Here is a 21,449-nt window from a genome sequence, read left to right as displayed (position 1 = left end):
TTAAAAAAAAATGTGAAACATGAAATGTTAAAAAAAATTTTTTTTTTTGAAAAAGACAAATGATTTGTTGTCAGAGTTCTAATTCGAAAAATATCTCATATGGGAAACATACTTTTTTTTATTCCATCCTCCTATCCTCCTAGATAAGAAATATGATTGTAATAAATCCTTTGTAATTTTTTATATTCCTACGTTTTGCAGATACAATAAATTTTTTTTTTGTTAATTTAATTAGGTAATAATGATTATAGAAAGAGATAAAGTAATCTTCATAAGTGAAGTAATAATTCTTTTTCACTCGTGTTATAAACGAGTGCATTTATAATATAAACTGACGCTTTGATTTTTTCAAGTGGAAACAGCAAATTTTAAATTATTTTTAAAAATTTATAAAATTTTAAAAAAAAAATTCATTTAAATTAAGACCTACTTATCACAAATCCCACTTTTAATGTTATGCCGAATGAATTATTTTAAATGAGTGAATTTTTTTCTAATCGCAAATTTCATCCTTCCTACGTTGAGAAAGTTTGCCTTGATAAGTACTTTAAATGTCAAAAAAAAAATTAAACATAGAAAGAAATAGCTGGTTTGCTGGATACACGTGTAAACAAACTTAAAAGTAGCAAGAATTTTTCATAATTACTTCACCTTTTTTCGTAATTACGAATTGACCTTACGAATTTAAGATAAAATTTTTATTCATTTTATTCATTTATTTAACTATGCGTGCATATTTTCTAATAAAATATCTAATTTTTAATTTATATGAGTGATTTTGGGATCTTTTCATAAGAGCACGTGGATAATTTTAAACATAATATTAGAAAATTAATTCATTCTTTTATTCTCATTATTGGGAGAATGAACACCTGAATATAAAATACATATGTAGTACTACTTAGTGTGTCTGAATGAAACACATTTACATACATGAATGTATACGGATATGATTGTATAGTAAAAAAAATTCATTTATACAATTTACAACCACTCATAATGCTTCTATTCATAAAACCAACTGCTTCAACACATCTTTAATTTTTTTTTTGTTCTTAAAAAGCAAACAACATCCTTCAAATTACTTATATATGGTTCTTGTTTTATTAAAATGCTTGACATCTAAAAACAGCAAATTTTCGTACACATATGCTTAAAATTAAAACTAAAATAAAATTTTTTGTTTTTATTTTTTTTTTTTATTTTTCGGAAAGACACACTTGAACTTTTAGTAGTATGTATGTACTTTTTGTTGAAAAGTATCATATCATTCATATTGAAATACTCATATATCCTTTTCTATATACGTACGTACATGTGGCATAACACATACAACATGTTGTCTGCGTTGTATGACATGTTTTTAATGTGTAGTATGAAAATGTCCAAGTATAACAAACTGAATATTGTATGTCTTTTATTATAAATTTTAACATGGCATGTTTTTACAAAAAAACATATGCTACAAATGCAATATTTTCGTAAAGAATTAAATTGAAGACTCTCGAATGGAAGATAGTTTTTATGATATAAATGTAAAATTTTGAGTAAATTAAGATCAAAGTAGAAATAAACAATGAAAATACAACTTTCATGCAACTGCTGCAGAACAGATGAATGACGAAGCCGAAGGAACGAATCAAGGCAAAAAATTTAAAAAAATTCTCTCCTCGAACTGAAGTCGAACTAGGTAAACTCTCTATCAATCGAACTCCAGAGACATGAAGAAATCATCGGCAAATTGTTTCCAACCTTGCTTTCTACAGTAATTGTTATGATTACACGTGTTGTTTACATGCACTGTTTTCGAATCAATTGATCGTCTTTAAAACAAAAATAGAGAATCATCGTGTAGTACGGGTTCATTCCCCTGTTTTTTGAGAAAAGATATACTACCCAACGTGGTGTCCTGGAAACTGTTCTGATTGTTAAAAATCGGATATTTGACACAAAGAAGAACTGGATAGAAGTGAAAAACTCGATTTTGTCATAATGTAACATAATACATATTCTCATTTGAGCCTTTAATTATATTTGGTGTATGATATTATGGTATTATTAATTTTGAAAACACTATATGCCAAAAAAGGACTTTTTCATACCCATACTTAATATGTGTATGTGAAAAGTGAATCTTGTATTTAGAAAATAAAAAAAAAAAATTAAATCAAATTCCATCTGTTTCAGGTGCGTTGCCTTTGAAAATTGAATTCCTTTTTGAAATTTTGAGGTCCTTTTTTGTTTCAAAAAACGAAAAAAAATAAAAATATATTGTAGAGAGTCGGAATTTTTATATTTATTTTTTCAACTACAAACTCATACATTTTAAAGTTGTATATTATGCAATACAATTGTTAAAATGTATAAGTATATAGATACGATATTAAATCATTTTAAAATTATATAAATGAAAGAGCAGCTGTATAATATCACAAAAATTTTTAATGCTCAATTCTAAACAGATGGATGAAAAAGGACGTAAGTATGGCAATTTAAGGAGAAAAAAGTTTATTAATTTTTTTTTTTTTTTTTACTTTCAGTGTATAATTTTTTTAATAATGAAAATTTATTTTCTAAATAGAAGTATATGAACGCAGTTGGCACCCCAAATTATACTTGAATTATGTGTGAAACAAAAGGTATATAATTTTATTATATAAGAATATTATAAAAGTGCCAAATAAATATGATTTAATTAAATAAGTTTTAGAGAACAATGTAAGTTATGTAAATTTTTACAATAAAAACGTTCTTGTAACTATACGTTTTTTATGTAAATGAGAGAATTAATTCAAAAATGTCATATTCTTTTTACTCTTATATTCTCTCATTTTTCTCTTGTAAAATAATTTATGGTTTAATTTGTGTATACAATCAGACCCGTGTATAAGCAACTCCAATAAAAGCAAGAACTCTTTGTTAGCAAAACAAAATTTATTTTATATATTCTACTTTTTGTTCGTAATTTACACGCTCATATAAGAACGTCGGTTACAAGCAAAAGCCTTTTATAATTAATTTTTTGTGTTTACCCCTTTTTTCTTTTCATTGATATTTAAACTAAAATAAACTTTGAGCACAAATTTTTTTTTAGTTATAACTAAAACTCAATTCTGACATTATAGCTGACATATAATAACGTATAATTCTATAAGCAATATTACCTAATCGAAATGTCAGTTCGTTTATATCGGATTTAACTGTATAACAATTTGCATACACATCAAATAATTTTAAATTCAAATTACTCACAACTTTTATGATAAATCACGCAATTTATTTGATAAATTAATAAATTTTAAAAAATTGACAAATTAATTTTAAAATTTTATTAACTTATTCTTGAGATTTTCTTTTCACTTCACTATACCATTTTAAATATACATACATTGTGTATATATGTGCATCTAGTAAATAATGAACTTTCTATTACTCTTTAAACTTCAAAGTTGACATGAATAACTCAATAACTCAATAGTGACAGTAATTAATTCTTAAAACTGTGAAATCTAATAATTTTCTTTTTTTTTTTATTTTGAAAGCAATTTTTCAAAAAGTTCAATTTGCAGTGATCCATTAAAAAAAATAATAAATTTTTTTTTATTTTATAAATCCTATTACTCATCAATTATAATTTAATAATTTAACATACGTATATACATTAAATGTGCATAGGCGTATAATTTATAACAGTAGTGTATTGCATCTGCAATGCAAAATTTTAAGTAATTCAAAGTAAGTCTGCAATTTTTATATTGTTTACATATTTACGAGTATAAATTTGAGTAAAACACATTGCTTTATAACGTAAACTTATAATAATTTTAATATAGTTACAAATTTCGATAATCTAAAAAGTAGTAAATTTAAGAATCGATTAATTAAGTAATTTATTGTAATACTAATTTCTAATCGAAAATTCTATTGAAAAAGTACTACTTATTTAGCTCGTCCACTAATTTCTCCAAAAAATTATATTTAATATACCAAAAACTCTGATTGTCAAAGTAGGATTTTAGAAATTTGGTAATAATGTGTTAACGCTCTCTCTCTCACTCTCTTAAAAAACATAATTGTTTTTCATTCGAAAATAAAGTAATTACTTAAGTACTAAAGAACATTTTAAATACACATAATTATTAAAAAAGCTTTACATATAAGTAATTGAAAATAAAAATTTTTATTTTCATTATAAACTTCGAACAAAATCAATTAAACAGAAACTATTATAATGTGCACTTTTAAAATTTCCTGCCGCTACTGATGTATTCAACTCGTAAAATCGTAAATAGTATGTTATCATTTGAGAAAATTGAGATCACAAGTCTATTTAACCTCAAATTAATTTTAATTGAAAATAACAATAAAATTAATAAAAAATTAATAATTAATAATTATTATCACAATTTATATTTGTTAATAGTAATAGATGTATATAAACGTATGCCGTATAGTCGTCATACAAACAAATACTATTTGTATACATACGTTAATAACAGTAATATAATTACAAACACACATAAATATGTACATATGTATATTGAGCCGGAATTGAATAATATTTAATTGATTTAATTGTAGTTTTATAAATTAAAAAATCGACATTTTTTCTTTCAAATTACAAGATAACAATAGAAACTTATATACGATTACGAAATCAAAATATTTTTATGCATATGTACGTATGTAGTTTTGAATTTTATTTATTATTGAAATAATAAAATTTATAAAAATCAATTATGTACAGTATATTGTATTTATGTATATGTATATATGTATATTGATTATTTGTGTAGAATAAAAAGACATAAAGTCTAGTACCTAATAAAAATATGCAATATTACGATTTACGTTTACGTGTAGAATAATAGACGTGTACGCGTATTACAAAATGAATAAGAGATAAAAATTTCTCTTACGAGTATAACAAATTTTAGAATAGAATAAAATGGGAATATGAATAAAATAAAATGAATGGGCGTATGATAAATAAATATTATAAAATTTTGTATTCATAATATCACGATTATATTATACAAAAAATTATTTTAAAAACAATATTAAAGGCGTATGAGTGAGTTGTTTTTATACACAATTATCTCTTTTTACTTATACAATGTATCTCTATATCAAATTATCAATATAAAATATTATAATTATTTTGAAGCAATAATATTCCGGGCCATCTGCTTATTTTATAAATATAGAAAAATATTTTATAATACATAATTATTATTGATTAATAAATGATTCATAGAAAATTTTGACATCTGTTTTTCTCTCAAAATATATAAATTCGATTTAGTATAAAGACTTTATTCTCTATATGCATATAAAACCTTACGATATTGCTATATATTTATTTCACTAAAATAGTGTCCGATACGATAACAATAAGTTCATAAATCTTTTATTGTTCATATAAGGTTGAAATTGCAGATTCAAATATTGTAAATTTTGTTTCTATAAATTCAATATCTGTTCGTTGACGTCAAACATTGATACAGAAGTCGTTGTCTGAACACAACTTATTCATATAATTATAAATTTATTATGATTGGATTGAATTTGGGTTTGAAAGCAGTGTGGACGTTATGTTGTTAGACTTAAATCTGGTTTTGATGCAATTACATAATGCTCTGATGCCTCTTAATGTCGATAATTCAGTATTATTAAATATTCCAGGTCATAAACAATAATTGCTGGATTGAAATTAAAACTTACAAAGAAAACATTAATTTAGCAATACTTTGTTTCTGCAATTTATCAATGCTAAAGTAAAATTATGGATTGACATGTCTTTGTTAATACTATATTATATAAATTGTACCACTTTACAAACTTTGAGATTTGAGACGTAGGTGTATTAAACAAAATTGCTTCTACAAAATAATCTTTGAAAATATGTATTGCTATTTAAAATTCATTTATCGTAAATTCAAGGGAAATTATTTTGTAATAAGTACATAATATAATAATATAAATGTATGACAAACTAAGAATATATCGTGCAAACTATGTACTTATGTAAGCATACACAATGCACAATATAAATTTTTGTTAATATGCGTGTGTAAATAATTAAATGTATTTGTGTATCCTCCAATTATCGATTGTTTTTTCTTGATTAATCTTTAAAATACAGAGAATAATAAAAGAAAATATATAATTAAATTACATATTACTTGAGTGTGTATGCATGTGTACACGTTTTGAAATTTTGTTTTTCAGAAAAATCCTCTTGAAATATTGCAAAATTTGTTGAAAATGACGTAAAATAATCTTTTTGTTGGGGAAAATTTTCTTTTATTGTGTTTCACAATTTAAATACCATATTTTACTTATATAATATTCTATTTATAATTTATATTAATAATGTATCACATTTTTTTTTTTGAATTGAAATTCAAGTTTTATTTTGGTTTTTACGTCATGCACTTTAATTGTTTTAATTTTTATTCAAAATTTTTTAAATTTAATACACGTTCCATTAAATCTTTTGTATAATTATTTATGGTTATCTGATATTGAAATTCCAGAATTCATTTAACAATTATCAATAATATGGTTAATATTTTTTTTAAATTTAATATTGAAAATTTTAATTTTGCTTTTTTGGAAAATGAGGTTAGTTGTTTTGTGATATTTCCGTCAAATAAATGTCTTATTGCCTATACTAAACTTTATTCACCACATGGAAGCAAATTTCATTAATTGGAAAAAAAATGTAATTTTTAATATCTTACATTCCTTTCTCTCAATAAATTCAATTCAGCTTTGACATAAAAAATTCCAGAAAAATTTTTGAATTGAATTCAAAACAACTTACCTATAACCTACTTGATTTTAAATTAATTAACATATAAATTAATTAACTCTCTTTAACATATACTACATATTCCAAAATTAGCTCCGTTTTGTTTAGAAAAGTTGCTATAGATATGTTGCTACACAAGCATATTATAAGTACAATGTATACAAACTTTAAATTAATAAAATTGTACAAAAAAAATTGTTTTAATTATCAAAGTTTAAATAAAACTCGATATTTTCTAAGATTACAAACGTACATATGTACATATATATTTATACCATTTGAAGAAATTCAAAAATTTTCCATTTTTATAAAAACTAAGGTACTAAATAATTTAAAAACAAAAAAAAATTTAATTTCAAATATGATTACAAACTTTAAAACTTCAACTCAAGCACACTGACAACTTTTTATAAAAATTTCTAAAAATGTGTCAGAAATGTGCTTTTTACTCCAAATTTTGTTTTTTTTTTGTCTATATAAAAAAATAAATAAACACCTGACACTTTGCGTCGTCATACTTAAAAGTTGACAAGATTACGCATTTGTCATAATAATTTTATATGGCTAATCTTATCCCTCTCTTCATTTCAATGTTTTTGTTTTTTTGTTCTCTTTCAGTTAGGTCAATAGTAAATATGTCAAAAATTTTAAATGACATTTTAATTTTATTTTGTAGGTACAAGAAAAAAAATAATAATAAAAAATTTTGTAAGCACTATTTTAATAAATTATATTTTAAGAAGGTTTTAATCAAAATTAATTAAATTTATAATTATTATTATTTTATAAATTAACTGTTATACTCATTAAAATATAATATATGAATTTAAAGAGTTTTCAAATAAGTGAATACAAGATAAATATTTGCGCATTAAGATAATCGTTTTATGCAAAATTATAACCTAAAAAATGTAAGCAAACAAGTTGGGATAATAAATTAATGAAAGTCTACTTATGTACATATGAGATGCGTGGAGGCTTCTAATGAATGTACATAAAGTAACCAGGTACATATGTAATTTAAGTGATGTAAATATATATTATGTATTCATAATACAAATTCTATAACATATTTTATAGACTGTGCAGAAAATCGAGACAAATCTTTGGATGCGTGTACATTTAATTACATAATATGGCTCCAATATTTTAACAAATATTTACCAGGTTTGTTTTTCTCTAATCCTATATACTTATTTAACTATTGTGGATTCGTAAATGAGAAAATAATGACCTTAAAAAGTCATAATCAATGGAATTATTTAAAAAAAAAGGTAAAATTTAATTTAATTACAATTATAATTAAGTATTTAGAGGCTAAAATATAAAATTTATGAATTTTTTATGCAATTAAACTAATTATATTTTTAGAGTTATGAGAATGTTACAATGAAATATTAAATGTTGTACATAAAGCAAATACGTATGTTGGTTTTTGAACAACAAAAAGCACCTATCTAACAACTATTCAAACAAAAAAATGGTATTATCCAATGTGATTGTAAACAGGGTAACTTTTATGCAGTATTTTTTTTTCAAAATCATTATTAAAGTTAACCCAATGAATCAGAATACGTATTCCCATTGAATCACAATACTATACAACAATAGCACCTAAAAATAATTGTATTTATTGATAGATTTAGAATTTCAGGTATATTTAAAAAAGAATTTCGTATTCATTCCCTTTAATGTACCTATCTACATAACCCTGGATCAATTTAAGAATTCTTTATCTCTCATGATAAATATGCTAGCAATTTGAATAATTATAAGAAATAAAATGTTAATTTTTAACAAACTTTTTATGTATTAACACGATGTTAAAATAATATACAAAACTGTTCCCTTAATTAATAATTCATATTTCTATTAGTACGTACATATTATATACCTTAATGTTTAACATAGAAATAAGTATGTATATATATACATATAAATAGATGTTATAAAAGATTAATATGTTATTCTTTTGAAATTCAAGAAATAATTTCATTCATCTCACTTTTATATTTAAGAAGTTTAAAGATATTTTTTCTTTATGAATTTATTTTTTTTATAATTATAACGTGAAAAGATTCTGGGTCTAATATACTTTTTCTATACAAGTATTTTATAAAAATTCTTTCAATAGGGAAATGGGAAAAGAATTTTAAAATTTACGTTTATATGGGTTTTATTTTACTGTTTCACATCGTTTACCACTTTATAAAGATGAAAATAGAGAAATTCTTTTTTCTCACAAAACGATTTCATTGGAATCTATAAAATAATATTATAAAAATGAGTAAAATCAAGAAAAGAAGAAAGAAGAATTATAAATAAATTTAAGGTAAGCCAAAAGCAAGAAATTTTTCTTCAGGAATTCCCTTTTTAACCATTTTTATACCATGTGGTGTGGTAGCAAAAACAATGTTTTAGATGTACAAATTAAGAGGAGAATGAGTTTTATTTTCAACCTTAAATTATATACGTACACTTTAAGTTATGGTTTGTCTTCCAATCTCAAAAGAAAAATTTAATTATTTTATGTACTTTAGATCGGCAATATTTTCTAACCTAACGTGCCTTGTTTGTGATTTCTCATATTCTATTTATGTTTTTGGTTTCTGTACAGCTTTTTCAAGTTTTTAGATTTCTATTTTCATCCCATTTTGCAACCTTTACTTGTATTTGACATGTACGTTATACTTATAGTAAATTATTCTCTTACACAGAAAAAATCTTCAAATTAAACTTGAGAATATTATTTCGAAATCTTACTATATTTAAAAATCTAAATTTAAAAAAAAATTTAATTTGAATCCATTTATAAAGCTTGAATTAAATACAAAGTTATATAATTATTCTTTTATAATTTTAGACACTATTTCTGACGAATGCATCACAATTTGAATTAAGAAAATTCATGCTTTTAAGAAACCGAAAATAAATTTGTACTACATTTATAAATAAATAGCTTCCAAATCACTTGCTGTGAATAAAGACAGCCATTTGTCATCTAAGAGTCGTTAATTATCAGAAAAGTACTTATATGGGCAATAATAGTAATGTGAAAAGATGTCAATCGATGTTTTTCAAATGAAAAAGCTATATGAACCATTTTGACTTATTTCAAAAGCTGATTCGTATCCATGTTTTGATGTTTTTCAGTAGTAAATTATACTTTTACTTGTAAATACTTATATATATAACAAACTTAAATATACTTATTACAGATTTGATGCAATTTGAAGAAAGAAAAAAAAAAGAAAAATCGTAACAATCCAAAAATGTTGCAGAGACAAACAAAATTCTACCTTTATTGATTGTCTTCTTATTCTTCTCTGTTGTTACCTTGTAAATTTAACCAAAATAAGTACCTATATACATATTTTCAAGTCTTTTTAATAAAAACAAGAAAACCAATTTAATATGAATTTCTATTGAAAGCCTGATTTTCATTGGAATAAGAAATTTAATATTAAAAGAATATACAAGTTATGTATAAGAAACTGAAAATATTTTTTTACACAATATTTATATTGAATTTTTACATTTCAGTTCTTTATTTCGGAAGATAGAGCAAAGAAGTATGTACGTGCATAAGTATATGTACATATGGGATAGAGCGATATAGAAAAAAATCAGTTGAAACAACAAGTATGTATATCAAATATGTAACACAGTTAAGAAGACACAGTTAAAATAACTATAAATAATTCGTATAGAAGTATAAACAGTTGTAAGGAAAAAGCTTTTCCAGCTCTTTTTTTTTTTAATATAAAAAATTCGAACAGCTATATTATATTGTTTGTATTTGTAGTTTCTCATACTTGCTTACATACAACATGTACAAGATACCAGATGTAAAAATAAATAGTTAAATGTATCCAGAGTTCTATATAACATTTAAGTTTGTGTGCAAAAATTCACAACATGAGATAAACAAAATATAATTTATGAACCTACATATATGATTCAATAGTATATTTACTTTATATACAAACTAGATACTTATATCTAGATACTAATATTCTGTTACAGTCAGAATTTTATTTATATGAGAAAACAAGTAAAAGTAAACAGGTAAAATAAAAATAAAAATTTTATATTAAGAACCTGTTTTATTTTGTAGATACGTATATACTAAAATTTAATATTTATTATTTTCACTATTTCAATGGAAAAAAACAAGAATAATATTATATATACACTTAAAAATAGCATCAAAATAATGTTGTTACATTTATTTGATTGAATTTTTATTTTAACAAAAAAAAAAAGTACTTGCTCATTCAAAATATAAAATAAGGTTATTTATTAATACTATAAATTATTTATTTGCATTAATTAATTAAATTTTAATTTATAAACAAAATTAATTTGTATTAAATGATTACGTTTTTTCAATTTTCAATAAATTTGTGCATAAAAATATATTTTTAGATTCAATTTGTTCTATATTTAGTCAAAAATGTAATCAGTTAAAGTAATCGCATTTTCAAATACATCTTAAAATCAATTACACTTAACAAATAATTGATTGTTTATGTAGGTACTAAAAAAAGATTTTGAAATAGATAGATTTTAATGAAATTTTTCTTATAAGTATTAATAAGATATTGTAATTGTAATCATCTAAAATTTATTCTTTCATATTTGTACAATTTCATAATTACTTATTTGTGATAATTTAAAGTTCCTGTAATACAAGAAATTAAATTAGGTATTTACTTAAGGAAATATTTATCGAGTACATTTAATTATATTTCCTCTTTTAAATAATTATTTTTTATAATTAAATAATTAGTTTTATGTACATAAGTTCTAATTACATTTACTTTTTAAATAAATAAAATGTAAAAATTAATTATATTGTAAATATTTTTAATGATTCTTTTGTTTAAAACTACAAATTAATTGAAGAAATTTGTAATTAATTGTTATTTGATTTTTATTTTCTTGAAAAAATATTATTACTTTGTACCTACATAAACAATTACAAAAGTATTAAATACATAATTCATTGAAATGTACAATAATTATTTTAAAATAACCTCAATTATACTTAAGTACAATAGTTTTTTTTATAATTACTATGTTTTGGAAAAATTTTATGGTGACAATATTTACAAGAACTTTTTATAATCATTTATTTGTTAATGATATTTTAATTATATTTTTATTTAGAAAATTAAATTAAGGAAATAAAAGACATTTTAATTGTACTCGTGTATAAGATTTTAATTTCCAAGTACTTGTAAATAACTATAATTAAAAAGATTTGTATGATATAAAAAAAATAAATGCCAAGATTTTGTGTATTTATATTTAATTTGTGTTTAAATACAAAATTTTGTATTTTATTCTTAAATAATTGATTTCTTAAATAATTGAATGAAAAACATATAAGTAAATAGATAAAAACGATTTATCTTGCAGAGTGTACTTGTAATAACCGGAAAGATAATCTTTTAGTTCATTCTTGAATCACTAAGGTTTCTAAAGAAATGAATATGTATTATTAAATTGGTTAAATATTTTTTAAAAGACAGAAGTAATTAATAAATTTTTATAAAAAATACAAAAAAATAAGCATTTTTGAGTAATAGTCCTTTAAACAGATACTTCTAGCTAAAGATATTAGAGAAAATTTGTAATATTTAGTAATTTTGTAGTATTTAGTATTTTTATGGTATATTTAGTAATTCTGTAGTATATAGTAATTCTGAAGTACATATATTTATGAAAAGTTATCAATATTTATTGAATTATAAAAATTTCTTAAATCATTTAAATTTTTTAATATTATGCAACCTCGCAATATTCACTCTTTTTTTGAATAATTCAATTGAGTACTTAATTTTTTAAGTTGCATAACAAAACTATTATGCCACTTATTAGCACTTATACTTAGTGTGAAAATCAACTATTACAAACACTTTAAACACTATTTAAAATTAAAAACGAAAACAAAATTATGCTTCCATAATAAATAAAAAAAAAAAAAATAAATTCAATTTTTTTTTATTAACGATATTCGGTTTTTCAATGACATCAACCTAAAATTTAATGTGCACTTTAGACATTGTTAAACATTTAAAGTGATTAAAAAGGTGAGTCTGTATATAGGCATACAGGGTGTCTATGACTTCATAGACTTCTTAATCAAGTTAGTAAATTAGACTCAGACGAGCAAAAAACCGGTTCTTTTTAACTTTCTTATTGAGTAATCAAAGTAAATCTTACTGAAAATCATAGGTTTTTTTATATTTAAACTTAGGAAAAGTGCATTTTTAAACGAAATAGCACTGATATTAATATATTTTTTTTTTACCAAATATTTAAATAAGAGTAAATTAAAAAATTTTAAAATACTTTAATTATTGTTAGAGAAAAGAGCTATTAACATTATATCATTATTCAAATAATTATTCCAAGATTTCCGAAATGTTAATGGGACACCTTTTATACAAGAATGAATTAATATTATATTATAGCGGTGTCTTTTTCATTAAAGAATGTAAAAATAACAATACAATTTCTTTATTTTTCTTTGTGTTAAAAGAAAACAAATAATAATAACTGATTTTCCAGAATTATTTACTTATGTAGAAAAGTAATTATTAAAAAGCAAAAACATAACATTACCATATTTAATAATACAATAAAGTGAATGTACTATAAAAAAAATTATTTTTTCTAATAAATATGTATGTGTAGGCACTTCTATAGTGTACAATACATAATATCGAAATTGTTGAATGAAATTTGACTCTAAAAGAAAAAAATAAAATTATTAGAATTCCTCTGTTTATAATGTATAATATTCATATTATATTTCCATTCATTTAATACAATATAAATAATTATATTTATTATAATAAATAATTATAAAATTACAATATACCAACCAGTCAGAATATATGGTATTAAAAACTAGTTATGCGGAAACATTCTTTACATAGTTACACATAAGTATTAATTTTACTATTAATTATAAGTTTTTTTTGTTTTATGGGTGGGTTAAAATATTAGACTATAATATTATGCTCATAGGTTAAATGTCAGTATAATATATGTATATACAATTGATTAAACACAAATATATTTCTGTCAGCCATATAGATTCACAATATTTTTGTTGTCAAGATGTAAAACTCATATCTAACATATGTATGTACACATATATTATGAATTTCGATAATATTGTAGTAATTCAAATTCATACTGATGTTACTTAAACTTATAATGGTAATGCTATGGCAATAATAACAAATAAAATTACTTACATACATATGTACGTATACGTATATGTATAATATTATTTTATCACGTTATTTGTGTTATGTAAATAGCTACAATTTCGTAAATGAAATTAAGTGTTCAGAATAAACTTGTAAATCATTTTGATTTACTGTGATAAAATTTGAAATCCAGAAGTGTTTTTTTTTTAATAGCACATTTTTGTGTTTATGGCAATATTGACGGTTTCACCTTTGTACCTATGCTTGTAAGTATACAAACAAGTAAGTTGTGTTGTAATTCATTCCATTCATTAAAATCGATTTATTTGTATTAAACTACTTTGTGTCACGAATAAAATTTAATTTAATATAGGCAACACTTACTATGTCATATTCAATTAATACTTTGCTTTAATATATTTAACTTAGTTATTGTTTTACTTATACATAAGTTTCCGAAATTTACTAACTGGGAAGTATAATTATATCTTATTGTATCTTCTAACAGGGAAGTATCTAAATTTTGAAATTCAAAAATTATTTTAAGGTTCCTTTGTTATTTAAAATTGAATAACCTAAAAATTTAATAATTCGAATTAATCGTCCTTTGTTTTACTCGGAAAATTGTGACCTACTTAAATATAATTAAAAATATTTTGTAATTACCAATGTCTCCAAAATATTTACAAAATCCATATATGACATTTTATACTCATTATTGATAAATTCATCCAATTATAAATGGGACACGAATTTTATTTAATTAATTTATTCTTAATACATAAACTTTATTTGAAAAAAAAAAAAATTACAAAATAGCTACATAATGTGAATTTTCTAAATGGTGCTTTGTAAAATTCAATAAATAATTGAAATTTTTAAAAGAACTTGATAACCAAATTATATTTTGTGATATGAGAACAGTCACGGCAAACTTTCATATTTCCTAATATCAACATTTATGTACTAAAAAAAAATTTACATAAAATAGATAAATAAAACGTGAATTTTACATAATACTCGTGGTATGAATGCAGAATTCTGACCGCGTGCCTAAAAACTTTATACCATTAAATTTTAAAACAATTAAGCACGATCTGGATTATACTAATTTATGAAAAAAAAAACAAAAAATCAAATAAATAAATTATAATTATAATTCAGATTAAAATTTGAACTTTTCATCATGTCTGCTGAACTCAAGAATCATAAAACAATAGAGCAACATTTTACAAAATCAACCTACGAAGAAAAAATTTCTGTTGATTGATCCCTTAATATTTTATTAAAAGAAAATATTTTTTAAAATTTTCTAATTTTTTTTTTTTAATTTTTAAAAGAGACAACCCCCCTCTCTCTCTCCTGGTCCCTACGTCTTCTGTTTCCTTTCAAAATTTTGAACAAAATTCATATTTAAGAATTTAATTGGCTTGATCACGTTTCCAACAAATATTTTAATAAACTTTCTCGAGAGGAAGAAAACACCAAAAAAAAAGTCGAAATACTCGTATTAACAAAAATTTTTGTTCTTTTTTCCGAAATTTTTCTCTGAGTGAATGTTTTTGTAAGCGGAACGGAACGAAATTTTATTCTTGTTCTTTTTCATTTTAGCCTAAATTAAATTTCATTTTTTATTTTTTTTTTATTTTTCTTCTTCAATTATTGAATTTTGAAATAATAGAAAGAAATATTTAATTAATTGGTATGTAAGTTTGTACTTTGACCTCCATAATAATTTTTTTATGAAATAATGAGAAACTTTAATAGAAACATAAAAAGCATAATAAAAATTTTCTCTAAAAAACAAAGAACAAAGAATGTTTAAAGTTTTCCGATAAGTAATAAATTTTTTTTTCTACTTTTGAGTTTATTAAAAAGTTATTAAATTTGAAACAGGTGTAAAGAAAAATTTAAATTTAAGGGAAGGCATCATAAGTACAAAGTAAAATAAAAATTTTATTAAGCAAAACTGTAGGATACTTAATATTTATGGCGTTTAAGGAAATTTAGATTTTGTTGAAAATTGACAAATTGGAGAGATGATAACAGTCAATATTTAAAATGAATTTGTAAGAATGTGCTTGAAAAAATATAAGTTTGTCATCAACTGGAAAAAATGTAAAAAACTACACCTCTTAACTTCATGTTTGAATTTACATAATTGGGATCTTCAGCATGACAGATTCGTTATGACAGGCTTCATAGCCTTATTGAAGGTAAACAACATTTTATGAACGTTAACAACGTAAAATTTGAGTAACAGTTTAAATTCTTTTTTCATTTATTAAAAAAAAAATGACACGTGAGATATAATGCAAATCGATCGTACATATTTGTGTTTTACCAAACGTAATGCTCTCTCGTTCAACTCATAGATTACATTACAAACGAAAAGGAACATAATATTTTGGGAAGGAAAATTTTATTAACATTAAAATGAAATTTATATTACAGCGAAAAATCAGGTGTTTTTCCAATACATACATACATATACACATTATACATATATATGTATTTAAGCGCTAACTGACTAGAGGTAGAATTTTTGCTCAATAACTTTCCTAGTACTTACTTTGTTCATACACACATGCAATTATTTCAATACTTTAATTCCTTAATATTGTAATTATAGTGTACGAGTACATGTGCATAAGTAAGTAGCGTACATATTTATGTATGGACATAAAAAAAGTAAAAAAACATAATTTCTATCGCTTTTCCTTTTCTTAATATTTATTTGCCAACATTATTAAAATCACTTGCGATACCTTTAAGATTTTTTTTTCACTTATTCTTCGTCACCATATTATTATATTTGGTATAGATTGGCACAGAGAAAATTATTGTATGTTGTACTTACATATATGTATGTATGTATAAAAAGAAAAAGAAAAAATAATTGTACTAAACGATAAATAGCACGTAAAAAAAAGGTTATTGAACGCTTTCCACAAGTTTACACAAGTTTCTTATGCTTTAAGATTTAAGAAGAGGAAAAAACAAAGGCGAGCGACTAAGTAAATCTATTTTCAATTAAAAACTATTGATTTGTATCCGTTTTCTTTATTCTATATTTGTACTTATTTTTTACGTATATTAGTTACATTTTGACAGACATAAGTACTAAGATTTTATACTTATGTAGTTACAATGAAAAGAAAAGAAAGTTCCACAACACTATTAAATTTTATTATTATTAACTTTTTTATGTTTTTTTTTTTTCTTAAATTTTTAGTTTTTAAATGATATTTTAAGAAATAAAATACAATTACACACTTACATATTTTAAATATAACGAGTACATACACCTGTGATTTAGTTCAGGTTATTTAATAAATCATAGAAAATAAAAAAAAAACTAAATCGAATGTAACTATACAGAATTCAAAAGCAATTGAAGAATTTTTTTTTGTTTCCCAACATTTTTTACAGTATCTAGTACTTAGGTAGCTTGTAATTCCAATTTCCGAAAGTAGAATGTAAAAAACATATTTTCCAATTTTGATTACTTTGTTGTCATGGCATAGTAAGTGTTGAGTATATGGCAATGCACTGTCAAATTACGTGTCAAATTTAATTAAGATATTTTTTGGTCTACGATTCTATTATGTGAATCGAAAATCAAGCTGAACACTTTTTGACAAAATTATTATAATATACACACGTACACATATGCTTATATAATATGTATATCACAACTCAAAATCTCTTTTATTCATAACTATGTTTGTTTTTTATTTCAAATTCAATGAATATGACTACATATTTACAAAATTAAGAAAAATTCAAGTTAAATCTGTGACACATTCGAGTATCTATGTAATATATACATAAATATGTATAACTATAATATGTCAACATACTAGCACAATGTACTAAACACAAAAAAGAAAATAATTTCATTTCATTAATAATTAATTCATATTTCATTCTACCGCCTACAAAGAATAATGATACAATTTTATTATTTTTTATTTTTACTGCATATTTGAATTACTAAACGACAATATTTCTTCCCCTCTTTCTCTATCTCGTATAAATATGATGGATTTCTTATGATTCTCATTCCCACTGTTCGTATGAGTTATTTATTTATTAGGAAAAACAAAAAATAAAAGCAAAAAGAAATTTATTTATAATAATTAGATCCTCACGATCTGTTGACCATCATGTTAAACATAATATTTACCGACACTCAATGAGGAGTAAATAAAAATAGTAATAATATATATACATATGTATATGCATGTGTACTAACGTACTGAATCATAAAGGAAAATCGTCTAGAAATGTGATTTTCCACGTTATAATGAAAAGAGGAAAAAAACACTGATGAAATAATGTGTGTATAATGTGTACGATATTGTACATTATTGAGTATGCATATTTAAAAGTGTTGCCATATTTTGATCTTTTTTATATAATTTTCAAGTAAATATTAAAGGACATAAATAAGTATTGGTGCCAAATAAAATCAAAAAATACTCTTATGTGAACGACCTAGTATGAAACTTAATTTACAAAAAAAAAAATGACTGTAATGTTGACAAGTTTAACTAAATATCAAGTTGTTATTAATATGAAAGAAATGTCAAAACCAATTTATAAATGTATGAACGAGCAAGTATTTTAATTAATCACTAGATCGATTATATTCTAGTCTAGGAAATAATGTTTATTCATTTTATACATGAAACAACAACAGTAACTGTCAATAATTTGCAAAAATAACCTGATTCTCTGACCCTAAACTAATTTACACTGTAACGTAAAGATCATTATTAAATTAAAAATCTAAGAACTGTTGAGACCTAAGAATCATAGAATTTTAGAAAGTAATTATCAAAGCGGCAACTCTAGACACATACGTCAAATACAATATTCCAATATTTTTATGATAGAGTTGATAAACATAGTTACGAATATTGTACAAGTAGGTAGGTAGGTAAGTAATTGATTTTTATATTCCTTTTATTTTCAATCATTTACATACATATGTTATATTATGAAATACACATACTTTAATATGTATAACTATGAAATTTGTTGCCATTTAGTTTTTACATTTCTTTTGTAATTAAATTTGATGGTAAGAATTTATGAAGAGTTGCATTCAAACAATTATTATGAACAAACATAAATACATATTTTGTATTTACACAATGTATATATGTAAACATACATATACATATATATTTAAATACTACTTTTATTATACTGTATAAAACATTTTTTTTTATATTGCATATGTCATTATTTATTTCTGACGAAAGTAACAACATTATGCTTTGTCTCTTTGAATTCTCGTTAAAAAAAAAATTTCATACGTACATATATATGTACATATATGTATGAATGTACATACTGTGTAATGACATTTAATTATTTGCTGTCATATAGTTCACCTGGCGTTTCCGAATTAAGAAAAAAATATAATAAACAAAAAAAAAACAAGTTTTTATTTTTCATTTTTCAACAAAATATTTTAAACGTGTTTAAAATACATATTGACGATAATTTTGAAAAGGGAGCTAATAAAATTAATTGCATTATGTTATGTAAGAGCAATTGTATGTATATATGCGTTTCAATACAATAAACATAAGATTTTCTAACAGAACATACTATTGTAGTTGATAGGGTTTATGTATAACAAAATGGTATGTATGATTACTTGAAATGCTCTCATACAATCAGAGGTAGCAAAGTAATGTAGTATAGGAATTAGAAATAGGAATATGAAATTAATATTTTTGTTGCATTTTTTATACTCTCTTCTTACTTGTACTGCACTATATGCTCATTGACGTATGAATAATGACATTTGTTTTTTTTTTTTGGAGAATTACACGCTTAATTTATATGTAGTACTAGTACGTATCAAATTCTAATAGATTTATACTTCAGCTTGGGCTATTTTAGTCTCTTTGAGTCTCTTTAAATATTACCATTTATTATGCATATGAACATTGTTTATATGTTTGCATATAAGTATATGACATTTTTATTTTAACACTGAGAAAATATTTATGTATGTATATCATAATTTTTTTCCTTCATATTATTAATATTATGTATTGATATTTCCATAAAATGAAATTGAAAGGTAAATATAAGTGTACAAGATTTAGTAAACAAATATGTGTGTATACCGGATTTATTATTTGAAAAAAAATAACATTATATTATATTAAACTTAAGTATGTATACAAACAATATATATGTATGTAAATAATGAATGTTATAATAAGGAAGAATGAACGATAGTGTTATACTTAGTTCATTTACCTATAATAATCATTATTTTGTTCCCCTGTTCTATATAGCATACAATATCCACATATCTTTCATAGACACATGTGTACACACATGTGTGAATTCTTACTAGGAAAATAGTAATTTTTGTAATTTATGAGAAAATCAACATGCTCGTACATATACATATGTAAATAAATATGTGGGCAATAGTTTTCAATAATGTTTTTTAATGTTAGAAATTAAAGATTTATGGGTTCATATTTATTTAGTTTTTATATACAAACCTACTTTGATACATACATAATATGAATATAATACTTAGAAATAAAAAAAATAAAATAAATAAATCAAGGAAATTATAAAGTAAGTGGCTTGATGATATCACCTTAAGAATTATTCTCACCTACTTGTATAAGTACATGTACATATGAAGAAATTGTTAATTAACATTTTATCAATAAGTTAATAATATAAAATAATAAAGTAGAATGATGATTTGTGGTGTAGAATAATATGGAAACTGTAACTATATTAAGACTACATACTTATTTCTCGTAAATTAAATTTTAGGCTCTTTGTATACTTGTGTAAAGTACGTAAAATCATAATAAAACTGAAAAAAATTAGTGGTCATTATTAAATCAATCTGTCAGACACCGCGTAATATAAAATTCCATTGAAATTTATGATAAAAAAATATGACAATTATAGGTAAAATTGTTATGCACGGATATGAAAAATAAAAATTAATTGATGTTTTTGTGAATAAAGAAAGTAATTTTCTATATAATTTTTGTTGTCACCATTGTCTGTACATAAAACTATAATTAAGTTTGTATATATATACAAGTATGTATTAAGCTTTTGAAGTAAATACAATGTACATAGTTGTGTACATACTTATTTGTTCTACGTGTATTAAAATATTTCGATAAATTTACGTACAACATTAATTTTTAAAGTCTTTTCTGTACTTACCTACTTATTGTATGAAAGTGTGAACACTTGATTTGTTTTGTATTGAACACTTTTATATACAAAAAGTAGAATCACGTCATCGAAAATCAATTCATTTAATTAGCAATATAATAATAAAAAAATTAATTTCATAAAAGTGGTGAGTTTCTTTCTATAAATTTAAAAAC

General features: G+C 22.5%; 1 protein-coding gene and 1 long non-coding RNA gene across 3 annotated transcripts in view; one reads left to right on the top strand and one right to left on the bottom strand.

The window, feature by feature from the left end:
• The window catches only part of LOC129610697 (protein numb), a 79,111-nt gene that overhangs the window by 29,178 nt on the left and 28,484 nt on the right, over positions 1 to 21,449 (bottom strand). The gene's annotated exons all lie outside the window — the stretch shown is intronic.
• On the top strand, positions 9,708 to 10,756 carry LOC129610698 (uncharacterized). Its single transcript, XR_008697104.1, has 3 exons — positions 9,708 to 9,972; positions 10,036 to 10,541; positions 10,623 to 10,756. It is a non-coding gene; the product is annotated as an uncharacterized LOC129610698 (long non-coding RNA).

This window comes from Condylostylus longicornis, unplaced genomic scaffold (assembly GCF_029603195.1).
Source record: "Condylostylus longicornis isolate FDR11 unplaced genomic scaffold, ASM2960319v2 ptg000046l, whole genome shotgun sequence".
NCBI classification, from domain to species: domain Eukaryota; kingdom Metazoa; phylum Arthropoda; class Insecta; order Diptera; family Dolichopodidae; genus Condylostylus; species Condylostylus longicornis.
Note: the sequence above shows the minus strand (reverse complement) of the source record. Positions and strands in the feature narration are given on the sequence as shown.